This window comes from Ranitomeya variabilis, chromosome 2 (genome assembly GCF_051348905.1).
Source record: "Ranitomeya variabilis isolate aRanVar5 chromosome 2, aRanVar5.hap1, whole genome shotgun sequence".
NCBI classification, from domain to species: Eukaryota; Metazoa; Chordata; class Amphibia; order Anura; family Dendrobatidae; genus Ranitomeya; species Ranitomeya variabilis.
The window spans coordinates 599,466,567-599,482,807 of NC_135233.1; the positions used below are offsets into that span (position 1 = coordinate 599,466,567).

The 16,241-nt window shown below is 42.0% G+C and overlaps 1 protein-coding gene across 1 annotated transcript in view; it reads left to right on the forward strand.

Annotated features, from left to right (window-relative positions):
- Positions 1-263: 263 nt before the first annotated feature.
- LOC143807242 (carbohydrate sulfotransferase 4-like) overlaps positions 264-16,241 on the forward strand; it is a 96,021-nt gene continuing 80,043 nt past the window's right edge. Inside the window, exon 1 of the mRNA XM_077288577.1 lies at positions 264-343. The gene's annotated coding sequence lies outside the window, so the exon portion shown is untranslated. The remainder of the gene's footprint in view (positions 344-16,241) is intronic.

Genomic DNA, 16,241 nt, shown 5'->3' on the forward strand with positions numbered 1-16,241 from the left:
TACTTTATGTGATATTTTTACAACTGTCATTTTTCTAACTTTATAGAAGTCAATCTACTGTCTGCACTTCTTACCCAGATCTTCTAATACACAAGGTCTAATATGCGTGAACTGCTTTGTTGTGCGGGTTCTTATTTTGCAACAGAGGGTTAAACAAAGGAATTTTATAACAAAACTCATAGCTATAAAATTGCAGAGAGGTGGAACAAGTGAGACACATCCAGGTGCCAAGCTGTCAGAAAACTCAGTTATAGATGAAGGAACAGTGAAGAGGAGGTGACAGGAGGAGCTGGGGTCAGATCGTCGGCTGCACCTTATCAGATCCAGGTCTCATTGACTACGGGTAAGACTGTTTTCAATATTATTTTACTCATGTATCTGTAACCCCCCCACTGATAGTAACGCCATACAGAGTATCCCTCATTCTGCATCAATACTTTCACCAACATTATAACAGATACATGTCATAGCGTAGGGGCCTTAATACAAAATGTTTTGACCACCTGATCCCCCAACTGCGGTGAGCGAGTCTCTATATATATACAGTACAGACCAAAAGTTTGGACACATCTTCTCATTTAAAGATTTTTCTGTATTTTCATAACTATGAAAATTGTACATTCACACTGATGGCATCAAAACTATAAATTAACACATGTGGAATTACAGGTCCTTCTCAAAAAATTAGCATATAGTGTTAAAATTCATTATTTACCATAATGTAATGATTACAATCAAACTTTCATATATTATAGATTCATTATCCACCAACTGAAATTTGTCAGGTCTTTTATTGTTTTAATACTGATGATTTTGGCATACAACTCCTGATAACCCAAAAAACCTGTCTCAATAAATTAGCATATCAAGAAAAGGTTCTCTAAACGACCTATTACACTAATCTTCTGAATCAACTAATTAACTCTAAACACATGCAAAAGATACCCGAGGCTTTTAAAAACTCCCTGCCTGGTTCATTACTCAAAACCCCCATCATGGGTAAGACTAGCGACCTGACAGATGTCAAGAAGGCCATCATTGACACCCTCAAGCAAGAGGGTAAGACCCAAAAAGAAATTTCTCAACAAATAGGCTGTTCCCAGAGTGCTGTATCAAGGCACCTCAATGGTAAGTCTGTTGGAAGGAAAAAATGTGGCAGAAAACGCTGTACAACGAGAAGAGGTGACCGGACCCTGAGGAAGATTGTGGAGAAGGACCGATTCCAGACCTTGGGGAACCTGAGGAAGCAGTGGACTGAGTCAGGCGTGTGCAGGAAATGGGCTACAGGTGCCGCATTCCCCAGGTAAAGCCACTTTTGAACCATAAACAGCGGCAGAAGCGCCTGACCTGGGCTACAGAGAAGCAGCACTGGACTGTTGCTAAGTGGTCCCAAGTACTTTTTTCTGATGAAAGCAAATTTTGCATGTCATTCGGAAATCAAGGTGCCAGAGTCTGGAGGAAGACTGGGGAGAAGGAAATGCCAAAGTGCCTGAAGTCCAGTGTCAAGTACCCACAGTCAGTGATGGTATGGGGTGCCATGTCAGCTGCTGGTGTTGGTCCACTGTGTTTCATCAAGGGCAGGGTCAATGCAGCTAGCTATCAGGAGATTTTGGAGCACTTCATGCTTCCATCGGCTGAAATGCTTTATGGAGATGAAGATTTCATTTTTCAGCACGACCTGGCACCTGCTCACAGTGCCAAAACCACTGGTAAATGGTTTACTGACCATGGTATTACTGTGCTCAATTGGCCTGCCAACTCTCCTGACCTGAACCCCATAGAGAATCTGTGGGATATTGTGAAGAGAAAGTTGAGAGACGCAAGACCCAACACTCTGGATGAGCTTAAGGCCGCTATTGAAGCATCCTGGGCCTCCATAACATCTCAGCAGTGTCACAGGCTGATTGCCTCCATGCCACGCCGCATTGAAGCAGTCATTTCTGCCAAAGGATTCCCGACCAAGTATTGAGTGCATAACTGAACATTATTATTTGATTGTTTTTTTGTTTGTTATTAAAAAACACTTTTATTTGATTGGACGGGTGAAATATGCTAATTTATTGAGACAGGTTTTTTGGGTTATCAGGAGTTGTATGCCAAAATCATCAGTATTAAAACAATAAAAGACCTGACAAATTTCAGTTGGTGGATAATGAATCTATAATATATGAAAGTTTAATTGTAATCATTACATTATGGTAAATAATGAAATTTAACACTATATGCTAATTTTTTGAGAAGGACCTGTATATACTTAACAAAAAAGTGTGAAACAACTGAAATTATGTCTTATATTCTAGGTTCTTCAAAGCAGCCACCTTTTGCTTTGATGACTGCTTTGCACGCTCTTGGCATTCTCTTGATGAGCTTCAAGAGGTAGTCACCGGAAATGGTTTTCACTTCACAGGTGCGCCCTGTCAGGTTTAATTAATAAGTGGCATTTCTTGCCTTATAAATAGTGTTGGGACCATCAGTTGTGTTGTGCAGAAGTCTGGTGGATACACAGCTGATAGTCCTACTGAATAGACTGTTAGAATTTGTATTATGGCAAGAAAAAAGCAGCTAAGTAAAGAAAAATGAGTGGCCATGATTACTTTAAGAAATGAAGGTCAGGCAGTCCGAAAAATTGGGAAAACTTTGAAAGTGTCCCCAAGTGCAGTGGCAAAAACCATCAAGCACTACAAAGAAACTGGCTCATATGAGGACCGCCCCAGGAAAGGAAGACCAAGAGTCACCTCTGCTTCTGAGGATAAGTTTATCCGAGTCACCAGCCTCAGAAATCGCAGGCTAACAGCAGCTCAGATTAGAGACCAGATCAATGCCACACAGAGTTCTAGCAGCAGACACATCTCTACAACAACTGTTAAGAGGAGACTTTGTACAGCAGGCCTTCATGGTAAAATAGCTGCTAGGAAACCACTGCTAAGGACAGGCAACAAGCAGAAGAGACTTGTTTGGGCTAAAGAACACAAGGAATGGACATTAGACCAGTGGAAATCTGTGCTTTGGTCTGATGAGTCCAAATTTGAGATCTTTGGTTCCAACCACTGTGTCTTTGTGCGACGCAGAAAAGGTGAACGGATGGACTCTACATGCCTGGTTCCCACCGTGAAGCATGGAGGAGGGGGTGTGATGGTGTGGGGGTGCTTTGCTGGTGATACTGTTGGGGATTTATTCGAAACTAGCTGAAGAGCCCGACGTTGCCCAGGCATAGTAACTGTTAGCTATAGCACCTCACGTCTCTCATTTTCCCCCTCACATCTCTCATTTTCCCCTCACTCCTCTCATTTTCCCCCACACCTCATTTCCCCCCTCACACCTCTCATTTTCTCCCCTCACTTTTCTCATTTCCCCCCCTAACACCTGTCATTTTGACTTCACACCTGTCTTTTTCCAATCACTCCACTATTTTCCCCTTACTCCTCTCCTTTTGCACTCACACCTCTTATTTTCCCCTCAGTATATACCTGTATGTCATCTGCTCCTGTATATAGTATATACCTGTATGTCACCTCCTCCTGTATATAGTATATACCTGTATGTCATCTCCCCTGTATATAGTATATACGTGTGTAATCTCCCCTGTATATAGTATATACCTGTATGTCATCTCCCCTGTATATAGTATATACCTGTGTGTCATCTCCTCCTGTATATAGTATATACCTGTAAGTCATCTCCCCTGTATATAGTATATACCTGTATGTCATCTCCCCTGTATATAGTATATACCTGTATGTCATCTCCCCTGTATATAGTATATACCTGTATGTCATCTCCTCCTGTATATAATATATAGCTGTATGTCATCTCCTCCTGTATATAGTATATACGTGTATGTCATCTCCCCTGTATATAGTATATACCTGTATGTCATCTCCTGTATATAGTATATACCTGTATGTCATCTATCCTGTATATAGTATATACCTGTTTGTCTTCTCCTTTATATACCTGTACGTCATCTCCCCTGTATATAGTATATACCTGTATGTCATCTCCTGTATATAGTATATACCTGTAAGTCATCTCCCCTGTATATAGTATACACCTGTATGTCATCTCCCCTGTATATAGTATATACCTGTATGTCATCTCCCCTGTATATAGTATATACCTGTATGTCATCTCCTCCTGTATATAATATATACCTGTATGTCATCTCCTCCTGTATATAGTATATACGTGTATGTCATCTCCCCTGTACATAGTATATACCTGTATGTCATCTCCTCCTGTATATAATATATACCTGTATGTCATCTCCTCCTGTATATAGTATATACGTGTATGTCATCTCCCCTGTATTTAGTATATACCTGTATGTCATCTCCTCCTGGCTGTCAATTTGCCTCTAACACCTTTCCTTTCAATTTTTCCCCATTATGTAGATAGAGGCAAAATTGTTTGGTGAATTGGAACGCGCGGGGTTAAAATTTCACCTCACAACATAGCCTATGACGCTCTCGGGGTCCAGACGTGTGACTGTGCAAAATTTTGTGGCTGTAGCTGCGACGGTGCAGATGCCAATCCCGGACATACACACACACACATACACACACACATTCAGCTTTATATATTATATTGAAGGCATACTGAACCAGCATGGCTACCACAGCATCTTGCAGCAGCATGCTATTCCATCCGGTTTGCATTTAGTTGGACCATCATTTATTTTTCAACAGGACATTGGCCCCAAACACACCTCCAGGCTGTATAAGGGCTATTTGACCAAGAAGGAGAGTGATGAGGTGCTACACCAGATGACCTGGCCTCCACAGTCACCAGACCTGAACCCAATCGAGATGGTTTGGGGTGAGCTGGGCCGCAGAGTGAAGGCAAAAGTGCCAACAAGTGCTAAGCATCTCTGGGAACTCCTTCAAGATTGTTGGAAAACCATTCCCGGTGACTACCTCTTGTAGCTCATTAAGAGAATGCCAGGAGTGTGCAAAGCAGTCATCAAAGCAAAAGGTGGTCAATTTGAAGAACCTAGAATATAAGACATAATTTCAGTTGTTTCACACTTTTTTGTTAAGTATATAATTCCACATGTGTTAATTCATAGTTCTGATGCCATCAGTGTGAATGTACAATTTTCATAGTCATGAAAATAGAGAAAAATATTTAAATGAGAAGGTGTGTCCAAACGTTTGGTCTGTACTGTATATATACACAAACACCAATAGCTAAGCCCTTCATAGGAAGGCAAGAAACACTTCTTCTGGATAAAGCTGCGTGATGTAAGTAAAGTTCATAGTGGATACTGCCAACCTGGTCAAGGGTAAACAGAGAAAAATAGAAATTGATAGATAAATAAATGAGATGGATAAATAACTACAGTAGATATGAGATAGATAATTAATAGATAGATATAAAAATATTAGATATGGTAGATAATTCAACCTATAGGTAGATGATAGAAAATAATGATAGCTAGATCGATAGATAATAGAAAGATGAGAGATAGATAGATAATAGATAAATGAGAGATAGATAATAGAAAAATAAATTTGAAAGCAACACTAGCAAACAATTGCCATAGTCGGGTGTCCAAAATTCCAGGCACAGACCAATCCTCAAAATAATACAAAAAAAAACTGCCTTCTATTTTTTAGATAAATGGATAGATATATAGGCGCTAGGTATATAGATTTATAGGAGATAGATATAAAAATACATGAGATGGATGGATAATAGATAGATATAATATATAGATAGGAGATTGATATTGGATAGATAATAGATGAGATGGCTAGATAATTAATAGAGGATATAGATAATTGATAGATAATTAATAGACAAAAATAAGCTAGATATTGGATATGAGATACATAGTTAATAAATAAATGATAGAAAGATAATAGATAGATAGATAGATAGATAGATAGATAGATAGATAATAGATACAGAATAGATAGATAATAGATAGATGATACATAATAGATAGATAATAGATATAGATAACAAATAGCTAGATGATAGATAATAGATGATAGATAGATAGAACATACCACCTTATTTTTTGCATTTACCATCAAATATGGGTGCAAAAAATGAATTGAAGTGACTACATAAATTAAATAAAATAGCACGTTTTTATTAATTCTTACGACAATATTTTAAAATTAACAGGAACAAAGGTAACTGGAAAACGGAGGTGCCTTTATAACATATCCGTCATATTGATTATACAGCCACTTAAAAAACTTTACTTCAATATAAACATACTAAATTTCTACAAAAAAGTCTTAATATCAAATTACTCATATGATAAGGTGCCACAAATGTGCAAAAAACACAGAAGTAATCCCTGTAATTAGTAACTTGACCACCAGGTGACACTATTGCTTAATTCAGGGGAAATAAAGGCTATATGAAGTTTATATCAAGCTTTTAGTGACCTAATATCAAAAGAAGCGAGCACTATTGGACATATAGCTAAATATTCAATTATATCAATCGTTTTAATATAGTTGTGAAGATATGGCGTAAAAATATACCATACAGGAATATATAGTGCCAAAAATACACAATGTTGTTATAAATTATAAAACTAAAGATGGAAAAAAAAGGAAAGAAATAATCTTGTAATATTTCAACAATTGAACATGGATTTTACCTGGTTGTCCTAAAGATCTATACTGTGCCGCTGACGGTACTATGAAACCTCCTGCCCCTAGAAGTCTCTAAGGCTAGTTTCACATTTGCGTTAGAATCCGCAGCGTTTAATCCGCATCCGCAAGTGCTGGAAAAAATGCATATAAACGCGGCATTTTTTTAGACGCATGCGGTTTAAAAAACACCGCGTTTGCACGCTTTTCCATGCGTTTTTTTCTGCATTTGCGTTTTTGGTGCGCATGATGACAATTTTTACAGGAGAAAAATCTAGATAACCAGACACCGCCAATGGGACTACAGAGGGCATGTATTATGGGATATCTTTATATACACCCTTGAACAGCTGAAATCTTCAAATTTTGCTCCTGTATCCTGTGTCATGATGGATCTTCGCAAGGAGAGCTTTTATTTCAACCTGGATTTAAGCATCAAGCTGTTTCTTGCCTGTGCATTTGCTTGGGAGCAAGACAGAAATCGCGAAAGATGGAGAAGGAGACGGCGTAGGCGTTTTTGGAGACACCCCATTAACGAACTACGTGAGAGCCGTGGAGCCTATCACACGCTCTATGCCGAGCTTAATGCCAACCCGGAGAAATTCCAGGAATACACAAGGATGTCGCAAGACTCGTTCCGGGATTTGCTTGCTCGTGTCCAAGGAGTCATACGGAGACAGGACACCCAGCTCCATAGAGCGATTCCACCGGAGGAACGTCTACTGGTTACATTAAGGTAAGTAAGAAATGTAAACCAATGCCAGTGCTAATTTTGGGTGTACTAAACATGTTTTTTTTTTGTGTGGTAATTTTCTTTCTGTCTTTAGCATAACCACACCTTAAATAGAACTGATTGTAATTTTTCTTTAATTCTTTTCTTCCAGATTTCTGGCAACCGGAGAGTTTATCATCCCTCCATTTCCAATACCGGCTTGGAATATCCACCCTGTCGGGAATAGTTGCGGACACCTGCCGGGCTTTGTGGAATGTACTCCGGGATGAGTTTATACCCCTACCCACCGTCGACATGTGGATTGGAATTGCGGAAAAATTCTGGAGTGTGTGTGATTTCCCCAACTGTTTAGGAGCGGTGGATGGAAAGCACATCCGCTGTTGTGAATTTGGATTCTGGGCTCCCCCGGTGGCTACTGGTGGAATTGAACTTGTGACATCATCTTCCCTGTTCACCTGTTCTGATTAGATCTGGGTGTCGCTATATAACCTGGCTTCTCTGTTAGATGCTTGCCGGTCAACAATGTTATCAGAAGCCTCTCTGTGCTTGTTCCTGCTCCCAGACATCTACTAGATAAGTTGGACATTCGTCCATGTTTTGTTTTTGTATTTTGGTTCCAGTTCACAGCTGCAGTTTCGTTACTGTGTCTGGAAAGCTCTTGTTGATCAGGAATTGCCACTCTGGTATTATGAGTTAATGCCAGAGTCCTAAAGTAATTTCTGGATGTGTTTTGTTAGGGTTTTCTACTGACCATGAAAGTATGCTTTCTGTCTTCTGCTATCTAGAAAGCGGACCTCAAATTTGCTAAAACTATTTTCCTGCTGCGTTTGTTGTTTCATCTCATATCACCGCCAATATATGTGGGGGGCCTCTGTCTCCTTTTTTTTGGGCATTTCTCTAGAGGTGAGTCAGGTCTTATATTTCCCTCTGCTAGCATTATTTAGTTCTCCGGCCGGCGCTGGGCATATAGGGATAAAAAGTAGGACATGCTACCTGGCTACTTCTAGATGATGCGGTAGGTTTAGTTCATGGTCAGTATAGTTACATCTTCCAAGAGCTTGTTCCTATAGAGGCTTATGCTAGTTCTCTGGCCATGGAGATCATGACAGTTTGACCGGCCCACTAAAGGGTTAAAATCCTTGGCTGAGAAAGGAGAGAAATAAGAAGTCTGCTGAGAGTTTTTTTTTTTTTTTTTTTTTTTTTTCTGTGCTCTTAATTGGATCACTTGCCAGTCTGTCTATGCTGCAGTCTTTCTTTTTTTTCTCTCTCCTTATAATCTTTGAATGGCTTTGTGTTCACCTGTTAATAATGGATCTTCAGAGTGTAACTGCAGGTTTGAATAATCTCACCACGAAAGTACAAAATTTGCAAGATTTTATTATTCATGCTCCGGTATCTGAGCCGAGAATTCCTTTGCCGGAATTCTTCTCAGGGAATAGATCTAGCTTTCAGAATTTTAGAAATAATTGTAAGCTATTTTTGTCCCTGAAATCTCGTTCTGCTGGAGACCCTGCACAGCAGGTTGGGATTGTGATTTCCTTGCTCCGCGGCGACCCTCAAGACTGGGCTTTTGCATTGGCACCAGGGGATCCTGCGTTGCTCAATGTGGATGCGTTTTTTCTGGCCTTGGGGTTGCTGTATGAGGAACCTCATTTGGAACTTCAGGCAGAAAAAACTTTGATGTCCCTATCGCAGGGGCAAGATGAAGCTGAAATTTACTGCCAAAGATTCCGTAAATGGTCTGTGCTTACTCAGTGGAATGAGTGTGCCTTGGCGGCTACTTTCAGAGAGGGTCTCTCTGATGCCATTAAGGATGTTATGGTGGGGTTCCCTGTGCCTGCGGGTCTGAATGAGTCCATGACAATGGCTATTCAGATCGATAGGCGTCTGCGGGAGCGCAAACCAGTGCACCATCTGGCGGTGTCCACTGAGAAGACGCCAGAAAGCATGCAGTGTGATAGAATTCTGTCCAGAAGCGAGCGGCAGAATTTTAGACGGAAAAATGGGTTGTGTTTCTATTGTGGGGATTCTACTCATGTTATATCAGCATGCTCTAAACGTACTAAAAAGCTTGATAAATCTGTTTCCATTGGCACTTTACAGTCTAAATTTATTTTGTCTGTGACCCTGATTTGCTCTTTGTCATCTATTACTACTGACGCCTATATCGACTCTGGCGCCGCTTTGAGTCTTATGGATTGGTCCTTTGCCAATCGTTGTGGGTATGATTTAGAGCCTTTGGAAACTCTTATTCCTCTGAAGGGGATTGACTCCACCCCATTGGCTAATAATAAACCACAATATTGGACACAAGTGACTATGTGTATTAATCCGGATCACCAGGAGACTATTCGTTTTCTAGTGCTGTATAATCTACATGAGGATTTGGTGCTGGGATTGCCATGGCTGCAGTCTCACAACCCAGTCCTTGACTGGAGAGCTATGTCTGTGTTGAGCTGGGGATGTAAGGGGACTCATGGGGACGTACCTTTGGTGTCCATTTCATCATCTATCCCCTCTGAAATCCCTGAGTTCCTGTCTGACTATCGTGACGTCTTTGAAGAACCCAAGCTTGGTTCACTACCTCCGCACCGTGAGTGCGATTGTGCTATAGATTTAATTCCGGGTAGTAAATACCCAAAGGGTCGTTTATTTAATCTGTCTGTGCCTGAACATACTGCTATGCGAGAATATATAAAGGAGTCCTTGGAAAAGGGACATATTCGTCCATCGTCATCTCCCTTAGGAGCCGGTTTTTTCTTTGTGTCAAAAAAAGACGGCTCTTTGAGACCATGTATTGATTATCGGCTTTTGAATAAAATCACGGTTAAATATCAATACCCATTGCCGTTGCTGACTGATTTGTTTGCTCGCATAAAGGGGGCCAAGTGGTTCTCTAAGATTGATCTCCGTGGGGCGTATAATTTGGTGCGGATCAGGCAGGGGGATGAGTGGAAAACCGCATTTAATACGCCCGAGGGCCACTTTGAGTATTTGGTGATGCCTTTTGGTCTTTCTAATGCCCCTTCAGTCTTCCAGTCCTTTATGCATGATATTTTCCGCGATTTTTTGGATAAATTTATGATAGTGTATCTGGATGATATTCTGATTTTTTCGGATGACTGGGACTCTCATGTCCGGCAAGTTAAGAGGGTTTTTCAGGTTTTGCGGTCTAATTCTCTGTGTGTCAAGGGTTCTAAGTGCGTTTTTGGGGTTCAGAGAATTTCCTTTTTGGGATATATTTTTTCTCCCTCTTCCATTGAGATGGATCCTGTCAAGGTTCAAGCTATTTGTGATTGGACGCAGCCCTCTTCTCTTAAAAGTCTTCAGAAATTTTTGGGCTTTGCCAACTTTTATCGTCGATTTATTTCTGGTTTTTCGGATGTCGTTAAGCCATTGACCGATTTGACTAGACAGGGTGCTGATGTTGCTAATTGGTCCCCTGATGCTGTGGAGGCCTTTCAGGAGCTTAAGCGCTGTTTTTCTTCTGCCCCTGTGTTGCGTCAGCCTGATGTGACTCTTCCTTTTCAGGTTGAGGTCGACGCTTCTGAGATCGGAGCTGGGGCAGTGTTGTCGCAGAAAAGTTCTGACTGCGCCGTGATGAGGCCTTGTGCCTTCTTTTCCCGTAAATTTTCGCCCGCTGAGCGGAATTATGATGTTGGGAATCGGGAGCTTTTGGCCATGAAGTGGGCGTTTGAGGAGTGGCGCCATTGGCTCGAGGGGGCCAGACATCAGGTGGTGGTATTGACTGACCACAAAAATTTGATTTATCTTGAGACCGCCAGGCGCCTGAATCCTAGACAGGCGCGCTGGTCATTATTTTTTTCTCGGTTTAATTTTGTGGTATCGTACCTACCAGGTTCTAAGAATGTTAAGGCGGATGCCCTTTCTAGGAGTTTTGAGCCTGATTCACCTGGCAACTCTGACCCCACAGGTATTCTTAAGGAGGGAGTTATCTTGTCAGCCGTTTCTCCAGACCTGCGGCGGGCCTTGCAGGAGTTTCAGGCGGATAGACCGGATCGTTGTCCGCCTGATAGGCTGTTTGTTCCTGATGATTGGACCAGTAAAGTCATCTCTGAGGTGCATTCTTCTGCGTTGGCAGGTCATCCTGGAATTTTTGGTACCAGGGATTTGGTGGCAAGATCCTTCTGGTGGCCTTCCCTGTCACGAGATGTGCGAGGCTTTGTGCAGTCTTGTGACGTTTGTGCTCGGGCCAAGCCTTGTTGTTCTCGGGCTAGTGGATTATTGTTGCCCTTGCCTATTCCTAAGAGGCCTTGGACACACATCTCGATGGATTTTATTTCAGATCTGCCTGTTTCTCAGAAGATGTCTGTCATCTGGGTGGTGTGTGACCGTTTTTCTAAGATGGTTCATTTGGTTCCCCTGCCCAAATTGCCTTCTTCTTCCGAGTTGGTGCCCCTGTTTTTTCAAAATGTTGTTCGTTTGCATGGTATTCCTGAGAATATCGTTTCTGACAGAGGAACCCAATTTGTGTCTAGATTTTGGCGGGCATTTTGTGCTAGGATGGGCATAGATTTGTCTTTTTCGTCTGCTTTTCACCCTCAGACTAATGGCCAGACCGAGCGGACTAATCAGACCCTGGAGACATATCTGAGGTGTTTTGTGTCTGCTGACCAGGATGATTGGGTTGCTTTTTTGCCATTGGCGGAGTTCGCCCTCAATAATCGGGCCAGCTCTGCCACCTTGGTTTCCCCGTTTTTCTGTAATTCGGGGTTCCATCCTCGATTTTCCTCCGGTCAGATGGAATCCTCGGATTGTCCTGGAGTGGATGCGGTGGTGGAGAGATTGCATCATATCTGGGGGCAGGTGATGGACAATTTAAAGTTGTCCCAGGAGAAGACTCAGCTTTTTGCCAACCGTCACCGTCGTGTTGGTCCTCGGCTTTGTGTTGGAGATTTGGTGTGGTTGTCTTCTCGTTTTGTCCCTATGAGGGTCTCATCTCCTAAGTTTAAGCCTCGGTTCATCGGTCCGTATAAAATATTGGAGATTCTTAACCCTGTTTCCTTCCGTTTGGACCTCCCTGCATCCTTTTCTATTCATAACGTTTTTCATCGGTCGTTATTGCGCAGGTATGAGGCACCGGTTGTGCCTTCCGTTGAGCCTCCTGCTCCGGTGTTGGTTGAGGGTGAGTTGGAGTACGTTGTGGAAAAAATCCTAGACTCCCGTGTTTCCAGACGGAGACTCCAGTATCTGGTCAAGTGGAAGGGATATGGCCAGGAGGATAATTCTTGGGTCACTGCATCTGATGTTCATGCCTCTGATCTGGTTCGTGCCTTTCATAGGGCCCATCCTGATCGCCCTGGTGGTTCTGGTGAGGGTTCGGTGCCCCCTCCTTGAGGGGGGGGTACTGTTGTGAATTTGGATTCTGGGCTCCCCCGGTGGCTACTGGTGGAATTGAACTTGTGACATCATCTTCCCTGTTCACCTGTTCTGATTAGATCTGGGTGTCGCTATATAACCTGGCTTCTCTGTTAGATGCTTGCCGGTCAACAATGTTATCAGAAGCCTCTCTGTGCTTGTTCCTGCTCCCAGACATCTACTAGATAAGTTGGACATTCGTCCATGTTTTGTTTTTGTATTTTGGTTCCAGTTCACAGCTGCAGTTTCGTTACTGTGTCTGGAAAGCTCTTGTTGATCAGGAATTGCCACTCTGGTATTATGAGTTAATGCCAGAGTCCTAAAGTAATTTCTGGATGTGTTTTGTTAGGGTTTTCTACTGACCATGAAAGTATGCTTTCTGTCTTCTGCTATCTAGAAAGCGGACCTCAAATTTGCTAAAACTATTTTCCTGCTGCGTTTGTTGTTTCATCTCATATCACCGCCAATATATGTGGGGGGCCTCTGTCTCCTTTTTTTTGGGCATTTCTCTAGAGGTGAGTCAGGTCTTATATTTCCCTCTGCTAGCATTATTTAGTTCTCCGGCCGGCGCTGGGCATATAGGGATAAAAAGTAGGACATGCTACCTGGCTACTTCTAGATGATGCGGTAGGTTTAGTTCATGGTCAGTATAGTTACATCTTCCAAGAGCTTGTTCCTATAGAGGCTTATGCTAGTTCTCTGGCCATGGAGATCATGACAATCCGCATTATCAAACCAGCCAGAACAGGATCGGAGTACTTCAACTCTAAAAAACATTTTTGTGTTGTGCACATGGCAATAGCCGATGCGGACTGTCGCTTCATCGCTGTGGACATTGGAGCTTTTGGCCGTGGCAACGATTCCCAGACTTTCAAGAACTCAGATATGGGCCGCCGTGTGTATGTCAAAAATTTTAATTTTCCACGGCCACAACCTCTCCCCAACACTCAAGGTCCACCGATGCCATTTGTTATGGTTGGGGATGAGGCCTTTCAGATGTGCGAAAACCTACTGAAGCCATATTCCAGTCGGGACTTGAACCACACTAGAAGGATCTTTAACTACAGACTGACCAGGGCTATAGAGTGTACCTTTGCGATTCTAGTCTCAAAATGGCGCATTCTTGCATCAGCCATTAATCTAAAAATAGAGACAGTTGACGAGGTGGTCAAAGCCTGTGTGGTTCTGCACAATTACATTATGGCTAAGGAGCAGCCCAACATTGAACTGGATGAACCAGTTGCACACCCACTGCCCGATTACCAGCATCACACGCTGCGGTCAATAGCTGAAGTTGGCCACATGCGGAACCAATTTGCTGCCTTTTTTGATTCGGATATTGGACGTGTGTCATGGCAGGACAATGTTGTGTAAATGTCCTGTTGTTATTTTATCTGTACCAGTTATTTTCTTACATGTTACTAATGTTTCTCGTTAATAAACTTTTTTTTGTTGTCTTGACCGTGTCTCATATGTATTTCCTCACACTAGCAGTATTTGGTCTGTATTTATTATCAGTATTTGTAATCCAAAACCAGGAGTGGGTGATGAAGGCTGAAGTGCTAGATATGCTAATATTATACTTTTCCTCTAATAGTTCCACTCCTTGTTTTGGCTTACAAATACCAATATAAAATAGTGACCACCTTCTGCTAGTGTGACGGCAGCCATGTGGTTTCAGTGATAAGGTTGTTGACGTCATTGCATCCTGATTCTGTTCTGCTATGCAGTATCCATTGGACACAGACTGAAGAGACAATGCTGTCATACAAAACAGATCTATACTCATCAAGTCAGGTGTCAGAAATAATGAATTCATGATGCACATATAGTAGCCTCATGAATTCACTATTTCTGACACATGTGCAGGTGAGCATAGATATGTCGTGTATGACCGCCATCGTCCCTTGAGTTTGTGTGAAATAGATTATGTACACAGAAGAGAAAAAGGAGGCTATACAATGCACTTCTCTACTCAGCAGGTCAGGCGTCCCAACTAATGATTTTTTGGACACCTGACCTGTAGAGTATAGTTTTGCATGGTATTGCCACCATTTTCTTTTCAGTCTGCAACACTAGTTACAGACTAAGCAGAATGAAGAGATTAAGGAGAAAATACAAGTATAAATTTTTTGGCCCACCTCATAGCTCTATACTATAGACACACAAAGCTGCAGTCTTTTATTTGCTAACTACTGGAGCTATGATGTGGCCAAAAAATAAATAAATAAAGTGTGTGGCGAAGTTTGTTATTTGGCGCACGGTGTGTGTTGCCGGCGGCGAAAGACACAATAAAACAAACATAATTGGGGCAAAAAAAACAAACAACCAAAATATTTCTTTAACTGCGCTTGCTTGGGGTGGAGTGATGTAAATGGGGGGTGTGAAGCACTGAAGCCTGGCTAACCGTGGACGACGCAGAGGTGGCAGGAGAAGGGGCAATGAAAGTAGTGGGGTCTGGTAGTTCGGGGATAGGGCTTGACACATGAGAGGCTTGAGACGCACTGGAAGGGTGAGACAAACCTGACATTACAGACACACTGGGAGGTGAAGGGGGAGGAATACTAAGAGTCCGCTGTTTATTTATTTATTTATTTTTTTTCTGTGATTGCCGGGTTCTGGTAAGCCTCGGTGGGCTCATATGTCGTGGCATGGTCGTGGTGGGTAACCACGCAATCGACCGCATATGTTTCTAGGCAGCAAATTGACGCCTCTAAAAATTACTACATGTTGCATTTCCGTGACAAGCCTCAGACGACGAAACGACGCATGCGTCATCAAACGCGGCAAAACGCGAATGATCGCAAACGCATGCATCCCTAATGTTAAAGATAGGAATACACAACGCATGTGGATATTTGCGGAAGAAACGCTGCGGACACAACCGCAAATGTGAAACCGGCCTAAAAGCTTGCTATAAACTTCATATAGCCTTTATTTCCCCTGAATTAAGCAATAGTGTCACCTGGTTGTCGAGTTACTAATTACAGGGATTACTTCTGCGTTTTTTTGCACATTTGTGGCACCTCATCATATGAGTAATTTGATATTAAGACTTTTTGTGGAAATTTAGTATGTTTATATTGAAGTAAAGTTTTTTCAGTGGCTGTATAATCAATATGACGGATATGTTATAAAGGCACCTCCGTTTTCCAGTTACCTTTGTTCCTGTTAAAGAAGTTGTCCACTACTATAACTTTTTTTTTTTTTTCATAAATCTTGCTATTATGTGCCACTGAAAACATCTACTGTGTTTATTTTAGCAATATTACCTTTTATCATGCTGTAGCAGCACATCTTTAGTGCTGGATCCAGCTCTCATGGGGTTAATCGACAACTTCCTTTCTCCTGAGTTATTGTGCTTTAATACTACAAGTTCCATGATGCATTGCACTCGCCTGTAACTCTGCACCTGGCACACCCACTCCAAAACACACCCCAACCCCTCCCTCCTCTCCCCCCTCTGTCTTCAAAAAGATTTGTGATGTCATTTCTGTCCAACCTCCTCTTTTACATTT